Genomic DNA, 16,271 nt, shown 5'->3' with positions numbered 1-16,271 from the left:
TAATCAAGTGTTGAGAAAGACAAGTAATTAAAATTTGCATAGTCAACTCATGATTAATTTCTAGTTAATATATGGTCTTGTGGTCGTCTTTTATTTTCAGTTTTTTTTTTCACCAATTATGTTGGTGTCTTAGTGATAGTGATACAATCAAGTAAGACGTGTTTTTTTCTATTCCCTGAGTATATGAAATCATTTATAATTATTTTTATTCCTAATGCATTCACATCTGGAGAAACATTACTCGCTTAAAATCAAGTTTTAGTAGGTCTTTACAATATGTACCATTATAAGATCTCTTCATGCGATACTTCCTCCTCAGTTAAATTTAATGTGAATTCCAAGTTTCAGGTTTTACATGTGTTATTCCATTGAAAGCTTAATTTGTCAAATTTAAAAAGAAAAAAAAACATGAACATTAATTGTACAGTTTTCAAAGTGTTTTTTTTGCTATAAGTATTCCTTTGATGATGAGTGCAGGGAAAATATTTATCTTTAGTAAAAAAAATATATCATGTGGCATTAGAGTGAATATGCATTGATATCATGGTATACTTTATAATTATAAGGATGTGTTGCTCACTCAGTATTAGTATCATGTTTTTATATATTTAATTCAATTACACCAAAATCAATTATTAAATTTATCAATTAAAAATAACTTAATTAAAAAAAAAGTGTGGGGTTTAATTGTTAGCGTAAATGATGTTTATGGTCCAGGAAGATAATACTTCCTATCTTCTATCCTATGGTCTAGCCTTTATTTACTTAAGTCTTTTAGGACTTCTAATTGTCTTATCCTACTTTGTATAGAACTCTTCCTCTCTTGCCAGTATATATTCGGCTCGGCCACTGTAGTTGTAGAATTGTAATATTATACTCTTCTTAGATATTATCACAAATATAATATATTCTATTGTTATATTGTTCAACATATATCGTTCAAATATTCAATATTAATGACACTAAATTGGGGAATTCGTATATTCATATTATTCATTTCATACACTTAATCACTTTTCTAAAATTTTGAATATTAGATTTCTCTTTTTATTTTACTTTTCTTTAGGGTGAAGGTGATTTGGCAATCCAATTAATATCATTTGAAAATAAATGTTAACTTGTTTTGGGTTTTACGTATGCTCTTTTATTACGTGCCTTTTAACAAGATGATTTTTACAACAAATTAAGTACTGGGTCTTGACTTTTTTTTCCTCTATAAATTATATACTAGTTTAATAATAACGGACACTTAGCTGCTTCGTTATTTTTTTTTTTAATATGGTATGTAAGTCATAGTTCCTTGTTTATAAGTGGTTAATTATAGTCATAGCTTATATATATGTTTCTCTTCTCTTGAACTTGATTGTTAAACTTAAAGTTGATTGATGTGTTAGATCTGAAAATATGAAGCGGTTGTTGACGTCTGTGCGTTTTTTTTTTGTTATCATGATAATATTGATAATGGTTGAAACTACGTGACTGTTGTGACTTGTTTACTGAATATGGCTAGTGGCATACATAATAGCGTGATATTAAATATTATGAATTAATTAGTATTGAGGAAAACGAATGTTCGATGTGATTGGTAAATGAAGAAACAAAGTATAATTAATAGCTCGTTTTGACGTATATATATTCAATGGTTCATTTATGTACGTGTTAATAGTGATAATTTTTCTTGTACAAAAGTTCATTAGTCTCTTTGGATCTCACTTCATTTTATTTTCATGTGTTATTAAAATTGTACATATATGGATATATATAATTATTTAGTAATGTAGTTTTCCCTTAAACTAATTTTTTTATTTACGGAAGATGAAAATTGACAATTATTCACAATTTTACTTCCAAAATTATTTCTTTTCAATCGATTAAATCTGCTAATTGCAATATCTAAAACCTTCTTTTTTCTATTATATATATAGTGTAGAAAATGCATTTATTTATTTATTTTTTATTTTTTTAAATATAGTCAAAATAATTTCTTTATACTTCACTTTTAAATTTCGAGGACGAAATTTTTTTGTTAGAAGGGAAAAATTGTAACGCCCGTAAAAAAACATAGATATTTATTATAGTTATACATGTATATTTGTTTGCATGTTTTTTTTAATTAAGATCCTATAATAAATATAATTGTGAGTTGTAAAAAAATAATAATAATTAGTGTTGTGATACAACACTTTTATTTAAATATATTTTCTATACATATATACATTTGAATGATAATTTTTGTTTGTATTGATATCATAATAATAGTTATAAAGTTTTTATTTAATATTAATAAACTATATTGACTACGGTTTATTTCTACTTGTTTTGATTTAAAAACAATATCTACAAATGAGCTATAACAATAATATTTGTTATTATATTATAATATATATTTTTTAATTAAAACTCCCTATAAATATGTAACCCTATTTATTATAATAAAGGACCCTAATGTTTATCTTTTGGGAGCCGCCAATATTTTGAACATCAATTAGAAGCAATAAAGACTCCAGGTTACGATGTTCAATAGGGTAATGAATCAAGAGCTGCTTGTAATTTCCTTTCGGGTTTGAGGTAAGTGGTTAATTAAATATATAGTATATGTGTTTGTATGTTTGGGTGCTATATTTGACTTGGTGTAATAATTGATTATTAATTTGATTTATATGTTTGACATGTATGATGATTTCGGTGACGTGAATGAATTGAATTTGATATTGATGGTTGGTATTTATGATGATTGCGGTGACGTGAACGAATTGAATTTGATATTGATGGTTGTGAGAACATGAATGCATTTTAGACCGAGACTTATTGGGGATAGAATGGAAATCGATAATGATACAGTTGATAAACTCTAGATAAAATGAAGGACTGGAAAAGTATAAGAATAAGAGCTTATCTAGGATAGTATATTCAATGGTTGCGATTGAAATGAGAAAAATGAATATTGTGATAACGTGTTACGGCAGGATGTTAAGGTACCGAGTATTTGTTACGACAGGGTACCTAGAGACGGGATACCGGGTATTTGTTACGATAGGGTATCCCATGATATGATTTTATTGGCCAAGCAACCATTGAGTATTACTAGACTAGAGTAAGCAGGGCCCTTAAATAAAAAGACTATTAAATTTTAAATTGGTAAACTTGTTGCGTGATAACCCGTAAATTAAATGCACGAAATTATTGTATGCACATGTGGTTGAACTGTGTATTTAATTAATTATCTTATTGAGTCGGCAGCTCACCCCTTGCCACCACCACTTTTCAGGAATAAAAGGCTAGCGATGCTCGTATGGATCGGCCAGTATGTAGAGTTGTCATTATTAGGTTTATATTACTAATAGTCTAGTTTATCTACACTTTTGAGTTTTATTTGTATGAAATTTATTATTGTTTCAGAAATTGAGGGTTTCTAAAAAGGGGTGTTACATTTAATGGTATCAGAGCGGGTCTACGTTCCTAGGATAGAGTATCAGGAGATGTACTACATACTGGCTGAGCGTCTAGTGAAAATTTGTAAAATATTGAACCTCATATCTTAATTTTAAATTGTGTAGTAACAAGTTTTAAGACTAACTTAACAGTTCAAGTGTTCAAGTACAATCGTGTGGATATTATCAGTATTTGAACTTTAAATCTTTTAGTTCTTCTTACCTTAATGTTTGACTGAATTTTGCTGAATAAAACAAAAAAAAAGATGTAATCTCGATATAAAATTATTAAGTGATGTTTTCTAGTACCATTTTTTTTATATAAATTGTAATTTTTTTTATATAATCAGTAAATTGTAATTAAATCCGGATCTTATACTTTTGCCTTTTACATTAGCGGGGTGTTTGTTAGAAGGGATATAGGAGGAGGGATAAGGATAACAAACACGAGATAAGTTATCACATGTTTGTTTACGAGATAGAAGAGTGAGACGGATGAGGGATAAGTTTCTTATCCCTCAAATCCTATACCCAGGAGGGGGGTGGTATAAGGAGGTGAGATAAGCTCCTGCGATTTTAATAGGATGGAAAAGTCTATCTTATCCCTCAAATTAATGTTATGTAGTTTAAATAAGGTTAAAATAGTAAAATGTATTATTTTATCTTCATCTCTATCCCATGTACCAAACATTGAATAATAATTCTCGACTATCATATTTTTATCCTTATCCCAACCATTTATCCTTATCTCTATCCCAACATTTATCCCTATCCCTATCCCAATAGAATACCAAACGCCCCGTAGTTGAATAATCAAGTGTTGAGAAAGACAAGTAATTAAAATTTGCATAGTCAACTCATGATTAATTTCTAGTTAATATATGGTCTTGTGGTCGTCTTTTATTTTCAGTTTTTTTTTTCACCAATTATGTTGGTGTCTTAGTGATAGTGATACAATCAAGTAAGACGTGTTTTTTTCTATTCCCTGAGTATATGAAATCATTTATAATTATTTTTATTCCTAATGCATTCACATCTGGAGAAACATTACTCGCTTAAAATCAAGTTTTAGTAGGTCTTTACAATATGTACCATTATAAGATCTCTTCATGCGATACTTCCTCCTCAGTTAAATTTAATGTGAATTCCAAGTTTCAGGTTTTACATGTGTTATTCCATTGAAAGCTTAATTTGTCAAATTTAAAAAGAAAAAAAAACATGAACATTAATTGTACAGTTTTCAAAGTGTTTTTTTTGCTATAAGTATTCCTTTGATGATGAGTGCAGGGAAAATATTTATCTTTAGTAAAAAAAATATATCATGTGGCATTAGAGTGAATATGCATTGATATCATGGTATACTTTATAATTATAAGGATGTGTTGCTCACTCAGTATTAGTATCATGTTTTTATATATTTAATTCAATTACACCAAAATCAATTATTAAATTTATCAATTAAAAATAACTTAATTAAAAAAAAAGTGTGGGGTTTAATTGTTAGCGTAAATGATGTTTATGGTCCAGGAAGATAATACTTCCTATCTTCTATCCTATGGTCTAGCCTTTATTTACTTAAGTCTTTTAGGACTTCTAATTGTCTTATCCTACTTTGTATAGAACTCTTCCTCTCTTGCCAGTATATATTCGGCTCGGCCACTGTAGTTGTAGAATTGTAATATTATACTCTTCTTAGATATTATCACAAATATAATATATTCTATTGTTATATTGTTCAACATATATCGTTCAAATATTCAATATTAATGACACTAAATTGGGGAATTCGTATATTCATATTATTCATTTCATACACTTAATCACTTTTCTAAAATTTTGAATATTAGATTTCTCTTTTTATTTTACTTTTCTTTAGGGTGAAGGTGATTTGGCAATCCAATTAATATCATTTGAAAATAAATGTTAACTTGTTTTGGGTTTTACGTATGCTCTTTTATTACGTGCCTTTTAACAAGATGATTTTTACAACAAATTAAGTACTGGGTCTTGACTTTTTTTTCCTCTATAAATTATATACTAGTTTAATAATAACGGACACTTAGCTGCTTCGTTATTTTTTTTTTTAATATGGTATGTAAGTCATAGTTCCTTGTTTATAAGTGGTTAATTATAGTCATAGCTTATATATATGTTTCTCTTCTCTTGAACTTGATTGTTAAACTTAAAGTTGATTGATGTGTTAGATCTGAAAATATGAAGCGGTTGTTGACGTCTGTGCGTTTTTTTTTTGTTATCATGATAATATTGATAATGGTTGAAACTACGTGACTGTTGTGACTTGTTTACTGAATATGGCTAGTGGCATACATAATAGCGTGATATTAAATATTATGAATTAATTAGTATTGAGGAAAACGAATGTTCGATGTGATTGGTAAATGAAGAAACAAAGTATAATTAATAGCTCGTTTTGACGTATATATATTCAATGGTTCATTTATGTACGTGTTAATAGTGATAATTTTTCTTGTACAAAAGTTCATTAGTCTCTTTGGATCTCACTTCATTTTATTTTCATGTGTTATTAAAATTGTACATATATGGATATATATAATTATTTAGTAATGTAGTTTTCCCTTAAACTAATTTTTTTATTTACGGAAGATGAAAATTGACAATTATTCACAATTTTACTTCCAAAATTATTTCTTTTCAATCGATTAAATCTGCTAATTGCAATATCTAAAACCTTCTTTTTTCTATTATATATATAGTGTAGAAAATGCATTTATTTATTTATTTTTTATTTTTTTAAATATAGTCAAAATAATTTCTTTATACTTCACTTTTAAATTTCGAGGACGAAATTTTTTTGTTAGAAGGGAAAAATTGTAACGCCCGTAAAAAAACATAGATATTTATTATAGTTATACATGTATATTTGTTTGCATGTTTTTTTTAATTAAGATCCTATAATAAATATAATTGTGAGTTGTAAAAAAATAATAATAATTAGTGTTGTGATACAACACTTTTATTTAAATATATTTTCTATACATATATACATTTGAATGATAATTTTTGTTTGTATTGATATCATAATAATAGTTATAAAGTTTTTATTTAATATTAATAAACTATATTGACTACGGTTTATTTCTACTTGTTTTGATTTAAAAACAATATCTACAAATGAGCTATAACAATAATATTTGTTATTATATTATAATATATATTTTTTAATTAAAACTCCCTATAAATATGTAACCCTATTTATTATAATAAAGGACCCTAATGTTTATCTTTTGGGAGCCGCCAATATTTTGAACATCAATTAGAAGCAATAAAGACTCCAGGTTACGATGTTCAATAGGGTAATGAATCAAGAGCTGCTTGTAATTTCCTTTCGGGTTTGAGGTAAGTGGTTAATTAAATATATAGTATATGTGTTTGTATGTTTGGGTGCTATATTTGACTTGGTGTAATAATTGATTATTAATTTGATTTATATGTTTGACATGTATGATGATTTCGGTGACGTGAATGAATTGAATTTGATATTGATGGTTGGTATTTATGATGATTGCGGTGACGTGAACGAATTGAATTTGATATTGATGGTTGTGAGAACATGAATGCATTTTAGACCGAGACTTATTGGGGATAGAATGGAAATCGATAATGATACAGTTGATAAACTCTAGATAAAATGAAGGACTGGAAAAGTATAAGAATAAGAGCTTATCTAGGATAGTATATTCAATGGTTGCGATTGAAATGAGAAAAATGAATATTGTGATAACGTGTTACGGCAGGATGTTAAGGTACCGAGTATTTGTTACGACAGGGTACCTAGAGACGGGATACCGGGTATTTGTTACGATAGGGTATCCCATGATATGATTTTATTGGCCAAGCAACCATTGAGTATTACTAGACTAGAGTAAGCAGGGCCCTTAAATAAAAAGACTATTAAATTTTAAATTGGTAAACTTGTTGCGTGATAACCCGTAAATTAAATGCACGAAATTATTGTATGCACATGTGGTTGAACTGTGTATTTAATTAATTATCTTATTGAGTCGGCAGCTCACCCCTTGCCACCACCACTTTTCAGGAATAAAAGGCTAGCGATGCTCGTATGGATCGGCCAGTATGTAGAGTTGTCATTATTAGGTTTATATTACTAATAGTCTAGTTTATCTACACTTTTGAGTTTTATTTGTATGAAATTTATTATTGTTTCAGAAATTGAGGGTTTCTAAAAAGGGGTGTTACATTTAATGGTATCAGAGCGGGTCTACGTTCCTAGGATAGAGTATCAGGAGATGTACTACATACTGGCTGAGCGTCTAGTGAAAATTTGTAAAATATTGAACCTCATATCTTAATTTTAAATTGTGTAGTAACAAGTTTTAAGACTAACTTAACAGTTCAAGTGTTCAAGTACAATCGTGTGGATATTATCAGTATTTGAACTTTAAATCTTTTAGTTCTTCTTACCTTAATGTTTGACTGAATTTTGCTGAATAAAACAAAAAAAAAGATGTAATCTCGATATAAAATTATTAAGTGATGTTTTCTAGTACCATTTTTTTTATATAAATTGTAATTTTTTTTATATAATCAGTAAATTGTAATTAAATCCGGATCTTATACTTTTGCCTTTTACATTAGCGGGGTGTTTGTTAGAAGGGATATAGGAGGAGGGATAAGGATAACAAACACGAGATAAGTTATCACATGTTTGTTTACGAGATAGAAGAGTGAGACGGATGAGGGATAAGTTTCTTATCCCTCAAATCCTATACCCAGGAGGGGGGTGGTATAAGGAGGTGAGATAAGCTCCTGCGATTTTAATAGGATGGAAAAGTCTATCTTATCCCTCAAATTAATGTTATGTAGTTTAAATAAGGTTAAAATAGTAAAATGTATTATTTTATCTTCATCTCTATCCCATGTACCAAACATTGAATAATAATTCTCGACTATCATATTTTTATCCTTATCCCAACCATTTATCCTTATCTCTATCCCAACATTTATCCCTATCCCTATCCCAATAGAATACCAAACGCCCCGTAGTTGAATAATCAAGTGTTGAGAAAGACAAGTAATTAAAATTTGCATAGTCAACTCATGATTAATTTCTAGTTAATATATGGTCTTGTGGTCGTCTTTTATTTTCAGTTTTTTTTTTCACCAATTATGTTGGTGTCTTAGTGATAGTGATACAATCAAGTAAGACGTGTTTTTTTCTATTCCCTGAGTATATGAAATCATTTATAATTATTTTTATTCCTAATGCATTCACATCTGGAGAAACATTACTCGCTTAAAATCAAGTTTTAGTAGGTCTTTACAATATGTACCATTATAAGATCTCTTCATGCGATACTTCCTCCTCAGTTAAATTTAATGTGAATTCCAAGTTTCAGGTTTTACATGTGTTATTCCATTGAAAGCTTAATTTGTCAAATTTAAAAAGAAAAAAAAACATGAACATTAATTGTACAGTTTTCAAAGTGTTTTTTTTGCTATAAGTATTCCTTTGATGATGAGTGCAGGGAAAATATTTATCTTTAGTAAAAAAAATATATCATGTGGCATTAGAGTGAATATGCATTGATATCATGGTATACTTTATAATTATAAGGATGTGTTGCTCACTCAGTATTAGTATCATGTTTTTATATATTTAATTCAATTACACCAAAATCAATTATTAAATTTATCAATTAAAAATAACTTAATTAAAAAAAAAGTGTGGGGTTTAATTGTTAGCGTAAATGATGTTTATGGTCCAGGAAGATAATACTTCCTATCTTCTATCCTATGGTCTAGCCTTTATTTACTTAAGTCTTTTAGGACTTCTAATTGTCTTATCCTACTTTGTATAGAACTCTTCCTCTCTTGCCAGTATATATTCGGCTCGGCCACTGTAGTTGTAGAATTGTAATATTATACTCTTCTTAGATATTATCACAAATATAATATATTCTATTGTTATATTGTTCAACATATATCGTTCAAATATTCAATATTAATGACACTAAATTGGGGAATTCGTATATTCATATTATTCATTTCATACACTTAATCACTTTTCTAAAATTTTGAATATTAGATTTCTCTTTTTATTTTACTTTTCTTTAGGGTGAAGGTGATTTGGCAATCCAATTAATATCATTTGAAAATAAATGTTAACTTGTTTTGGGTTTTACGTATGCTCTTTTATTACGTGCCTTTTAACAAGATGATTTTTACAACAAATTAAGTACTGGGTCTTGACTTTTTTTTCCTCTATAAATTATATACTAGTTTAATAATAACGGACACTTAGCTGCTTCGTTATTTTTTTTTTTTTAATATGGTATGTAAGTCATAGTTCCTTGTTTATAAGTGGTTAATTATAGTCATAGCTTATATATATGTTTCTCTTCTCTTGAACTTGATTGTTAAACTTAAAGTTGATTGATGTGTTAGATCTGAAAATATGAAGCGGTTGTTGACGTCTGTGCGTTTTTTTTTTGTTATCATGATAATATTGATAATGGTTGAAACTACGTGACTGTTGTGACTTGTTTACTGAATATGGCTAGTGGCATACATAATAGCGTGATATTAAATATTATGAATTAATTAGTATTGAGGAAAACGAATGTTCGATGTGATTGGTAAATGAAGAAACAAAGTATAATTAATAGCTCGTTTTGACGTATATATATTCAATGGTTCATTTATGTACGTGTTAATAGTGATAATTTTTCTTGTACAAAAGTTCATTAGTCTCTTTGGATCTCACTTCATTTTATTTTCATGTGTTATTAAAATTGTACATATATGGATATATATAATTATTTAGTAATGTAGTTTTCCCTTAAACTAATTTTTTTATTTACGGAAGATGAAAATTGACAATTATTCACAATTTTACTTCCAAAATTATTTCTTTTCAATCGATTAAATCTGCTAATTGCAATATCTAAAACCTTCTTTTTTCTATTATATATATAGTGTAGAAAATGCATTTATTTATTTATTTTTTATTTTTTTAAATATAGTCAAAATAATTTCTTTATACTTCACTTTTAAATTTCGAGGACGAAATTTTTTTGTTAGAAGGGAAAAATTGTAACGCCCGTAAAAAAACATAGATATTTATTATAGTTATACATGTATATTTGTTTGCATGTTTTTTTTAATTAAGATCCTATAATAAATATAATTGTGAGTTGTAAAAAAATAATAATAATTAGTGTTGTGATACAACACTTTTATTTAAATATATTTTCTATACATATATACATTTGAATGATAATTTTTGTTTGTATTGATATCATAATAATAGTTATAAAGTTTTTATTTAATATTAATAAACTATATTGACTACGGTTTATTTCTACTTGTTTTGATTTAAAAACAATATCTACAAATGAGCTATAACAATAATATTTGTTATTATATTATAATATATATTTTTTAATTAAAACTCCCTATAAATATGTAACCCTATTTATTATAATAAAGGACCCTAATGTTTATCTTTTGGGAGCCGCCAATATTTTGAACATCAATTAGAAGCAATAAAGACTCCAGGTTACGATGTTCAATAGGGTAATGAATCAAGAGCTGCTTGTAATTTCCTTTCGGGTTTGAGGTAAGTGGTTAATTAAATATATAGTATATGTGTTTGTATGTTTGGGTGCTATATTTGACTTGGTGTAATAATTGATTATTAATTTGATTTATATGTTTGACATGTATGATGATTTCGGTGACGTGAATGAATTGAATTTGATATTGATGGTTGGTATTTATGATGATTGCGGTGACGTGAACGAATTGAATTTGATATTGATGGTTGTGAGAACATGAATGCATTTTAGACCGAGACTTATTGGGGATAGAATGGAAATCGATAATGATACAGTTGATAAACTCTAGATAAAATGAAGGACTGGAAAAGTATAAGAATAAGAGCTTATCTAGGATAGTATATTCAATGGTTGCGATTGAAATGAGAAAAATGAATATTGTGATAACGTGTTACGGCAGGATGTTAAGGTACCGAGTATTTGTTACGACAGGGTACCTAGAGACGGGATACCGGGTATTTGTTACGATAGGGTATCCCATGATATGATTTTATTGGCCAAGCAACCATTGAGTATTACTAGACTAGAGTAAGCAGGGCCCTTAAATAAAAAGACTATTAAATTTTAAATTGGTAAACTTGTTGCGTGATAACCCGTAAATTAAATGCACGAAATTATTGTATGCACATGTGGTTGAACTGTGTATTTAATTAATTATCTTATTGAGTCGGCAGCTCACCCCTTGCCACCACCACTTTTCAGGAATAAAAGGCTAGCGATGCTCGTATGGATCGGCCAGTATGTAGAGTTGTCATTATTAGGTTTATATTACTAATAGTCTAGTTTATCTACACTTTTGAGTTTTATTTGTATGAAATTTATTATTGTTTCAGAAATTGAGGGTTTCTAAAAAGGGGTGTTACATTTAATGGTATCAGAGCGGGTCTACGTTCCTAGGATAGAGTATCAGGAGATGTACTACATACTGGCTGAGCGTCTAGTGAAAATTTGTAAAATATTGAACCTCATATCTTAATTTTAAATTGTGTAGTAACAAGTTTTAAGACTAACTTAACAGTTCAAGTGTTCAAGTACAATCGTGTGGATATTATCAGTATTTGAACTTTAAATCTTTTAGTTCTTCTTACCTTAATGTTTGACTGAATTTTGCTGAATAAAACAAAAAAAAAGATGTAATCTCGATATAAAATTATTAAGTGATGTTTTCTAGTACCATTTTTTTTATATAAATTGTAATTTTTTTTATATAATCAGTAAATTGTAATTAAATCCGGATCTTATACTTTTGCCTTTTACATTAGCGGGGTGTTTGTTAGAAGGGATATAGGAGGAGGGATAAGGATAACAAACACGAGATAAGTTATCACATGTTTGTTTACGAGATAGAAGAGTGAGACGGATGAGGGATAAGTTTCTTATCCCTCAAATCCTATACCCAGGAGGGGGGTGGTATAAGGAGGTGAGATAAGCTCCTGCGATTTTAATAGGATGGAAAAGTCTATCTTATCCCTCAAATTAATGTTATGTAGTTTAAATAAGGTTAAAATAGTAAAATGTATTATTTTATCTTCATCTCTATCCCATGTACCAAACATTGAATAATAATTCTCGACTATCATATTTTTATCCTTATCCCAACCATTTATCCTTATCTCTATCCCAACATTTATCCCTATCCCTATCCCAATAGAATACCAAACGCCCCGTAGTTGAATAATCAAGTGTTGAGAAAGACAAGTAATTAAAATTTGCATAGTCAACTCATGATTAATTTCTAGTTAATATATGGTCTTGTGGTCGTCTTTTATTTTCAGTTTTTTTTTTCACCAATTATGTTGGTGTCTTAGTGATAGTGATACAATCAAGTAAGACGTGTTTTTTTCTATTCCCTGAGTATATGAAATCATTTATAATTATTTTTATTCCTAATGCATTCACATCTGGAGAAACATTACTCGCTTAAAATCAAGTTTTAGTAGGTCTTTACAATATGTACCATTATAAGATCTCTTCATGCGATACTTCCTCCTCAGTTAAATTTAATGTGAATTCCAAGTTTCAGGTTTTACATGTGTTATTCCATTGAAAGCTTAATTTGTCAAATTTAAAAAGAAAAAAAAACATGAACATTAATTGTACAGTTTTCAAAGTGTTTTTTTTGCTATAAGTATTCCTTTGATGATGAGTGCAGGGAAAATATTTATCTTTAGTAAAAAAAATATATCATGTGGCATTAGAGTGAATATGCATTGATATCATGGTATACTTTATAATTATAAGGATGTGTTGCTCACTCAGTATTAGTATCATGTTTTTATATATTTAATTCAATTACACCAAAATCAATTATTAAATTTATCAATTAAAAATAACTTAATTAAAAAAAAAGTGTGGGGTTTAATTGTTAGCGTAAATGATGTTTATGGTCCAGGAAGATAATACTTCCTATCTTCTATCCTATGGTCTAGCCTTTATTTACTTAAGTCTTTTAGGACTTCTAATTGTCTTATCCTACTTTGTATAGAACTCTTCCTCTCTTGCCAGTATATATTCGGCTCGGCCACTGTAGTTGTAGAATTGTAATATTATACTCTTCTTAGATATTATCACAAATATAATATATTCTATTGTTATATTGTTCAACATATATCGTTCAAATATTCAATATTAATGACACTAAATTGGGGAATTCGTATATTCATATTATTCATTTCATACACTTAATCACTTTTCTAAAATTTTGAATATTAGATTTCTCTTTTTATTTTACTTTTCTTTAGGGTGAAGGTGATTTGGCAATCCAATTAATATCATTTGAAAATAAATGTTAACTTGTTTTGGGTTTTACGTATGCTCTTTTATTACGTGCCTTTTAACAAGATGATTTTTACAACAAATTAAGTACTGGGTCTTGACTTTTTTTTCCTCTATAAATTATATACTAGTTTAATAATAACGGACACTTAGCTGCTTCGTTATTTTTTTTTTTAATATGGTATGTAAGTCATAGTTCCTTGTTTATAAGTGGTTAATTATAGTCATAGCTTATATATATGTTTCTCTTCTCTTGAACTTGATTGTTAAACTTAAAGTTGATTGATGTGTTAGATCTGAAAATATGAAGCGGTTGTTGACGTCTGTGCGTTTTTTTTTTGTTATCATGATAATATTGATAATGGTTGAAACTACGTGACTGTTGTGACTTGTTTACTGAATATGGCTAGTGGCATACATAATAGCGTGATATTAAATATTATGAATTAATTAGTATTGAGGAAAACGAATGTTCGATGTGATTGGTAAATGAAGAAACAAAGTATAATTAATAGCTCGTTTTGACGTATATATATTCAATGGTTCATTTATGTACGTGTTAATAGTGATAATTTTTCTTGTACAAAAGTTCATTAGTCTCTTTGGATCTCACTTCATTTTATTTTCATGTGTTATTAAAATTGTACATATATGGATATATATAATTATTTAGTAATGTAGTTTTCCCTTAAACTAATTTTTTTATTTACGGAAGATGAAAATTGACAATTATTCACAATTTTACTTCCAAAATTATTTCTTTTCAATCGATTAAATCTGCTAATTGCAATATCTAAAACCTTCTTTTTTCTATTATATATATAGTGTAGAAAATGCATTTATTTATTTATTTTTTATTTTTTTAAATATAGTCAAAATAATTTCTTTATACTTCACTTTTAAATTTCGAGGACGAAATTTTTTTGTTAGAAGGGAAAAATTGTAACGCCCGTAAAAAAACATAGATATTTATTATAGTTATACATGTATATTTGTTTGCATGTTTTTTTTAATTAAGATCCTATAATAAATATAATTGTGAGTTGTAAAAAAATAATAATAATTAGTGTTGTGATACAACACTTTTATTTAAATATATTTTCTATACATATATACATTTGAATGATAATTTTTGTTTGTATTGATATCATAATAATAGTTATAAAGTTTTTATTTAATATTAATAAACTATATTGACTACGGTTTATTTCTACTTGTTTTGATTTAAAAACAATATCTACAAATGAGCTATAACAATAATATTTGTTATTATATTATAATATATATTTTTTAATTAAAACTCCCTATAAATATGTAACCCTATTTATTATAATAAAGGACCCTAATGTTTATCTTTTGGGAGCCGCCAATATTTTGAACATCAATTAGAAGCAATAAAGACTCCAGGTTACGATGTTCAATAGGGTAATGAATCAAGAGCTGCTTGTAATTTCCTTTCGGGTTTGAGGTAAGTGGTTAATTAAATATATAGTATATGTGTTTGTATGTTTGGGTGCTATATTTGACTTGGTGTAATAATTGATTATTAATTTGATTTATATGTTTGACATGTATACTTGATATGTATGATGATTTCGTTGACGTGAATGAATTGAATTTGATATTGATGGTTGGTATTTATGATGATTGCGGTGACGTGAACGAATTGAATTTGATATTGATGGTTGTGAGAACATGAATGCATTTTAGACCGAGACTTATTGGGGATAGAATGGAAATCGATAATGATACAGTTGATAAACTCTAGATAAAATGAAGGACTGGAAAAGTATAAGAATAAGAGCTTATCTAGGATAGTATATTCAATGGTTGCGATTGAAATGAGAAAAATGAATATTGTGATAACGTGAAGTATAAACACCGGGTATTTGTTACGACAGGGTGTTAAGGTACCGGGTATTTGTTACGACAGGGTACCTAGAGACGGGATACCGGGTATTTGTTACGATAGGGTATCCCATGATATGATTTTATTGGCCAAGCAACCATTGAGTATTACTAGACTAGAGTAAGCAGGGCCCTTAAATAAAAAGACTATTAAATTTTAAATTGGTAAACTTGTTGCGTGATAACCCGTAAATTAAATGCACGAAATTATTGTATGCACATGTGGTTGAACTGTGTATTTAATTAATTATCTTATTGAGTCGGCAGCTCACCCCTTGCCACCACCACTTTTCAGGAATAAAAGGCTAGCGATGCTCGTATGGATCGGCCAGTATGTAGAGTTGTCATTATTAGGTTTATATTACTAATAGTCTAGTTTATCTACACTTTTGAGTTTTATTTGTATGAAATTTATTATTGTTTCAGAAATTGAGGGTTTCTAAAAAGGGGTGTTACATGATACCGGATGCGGATCTCATATTTGTACAAATATGCAGGAACTAAATCAGACTAAGGAATTGAAGAAATGAAGCATAAA

This window comes from Euphorbia lathyris, chromosome 9, assembly GCF_963576675.1.
Source record: "Euphorbia lathyris chromosome 9, ddEupLath1.1, whole genome shotgun sequence".
NCBI classification, from domain to species: domain Eukaryota; kingdom Viridiplantae; phylum Streptophyta; class Magnoliopsida; order Malpighiales; family Euphorbiaceae; genus Euphorbia; species Euphorbia lathyris.
This window is presented reverse-complemented; position numbering follows the sequence as displayed.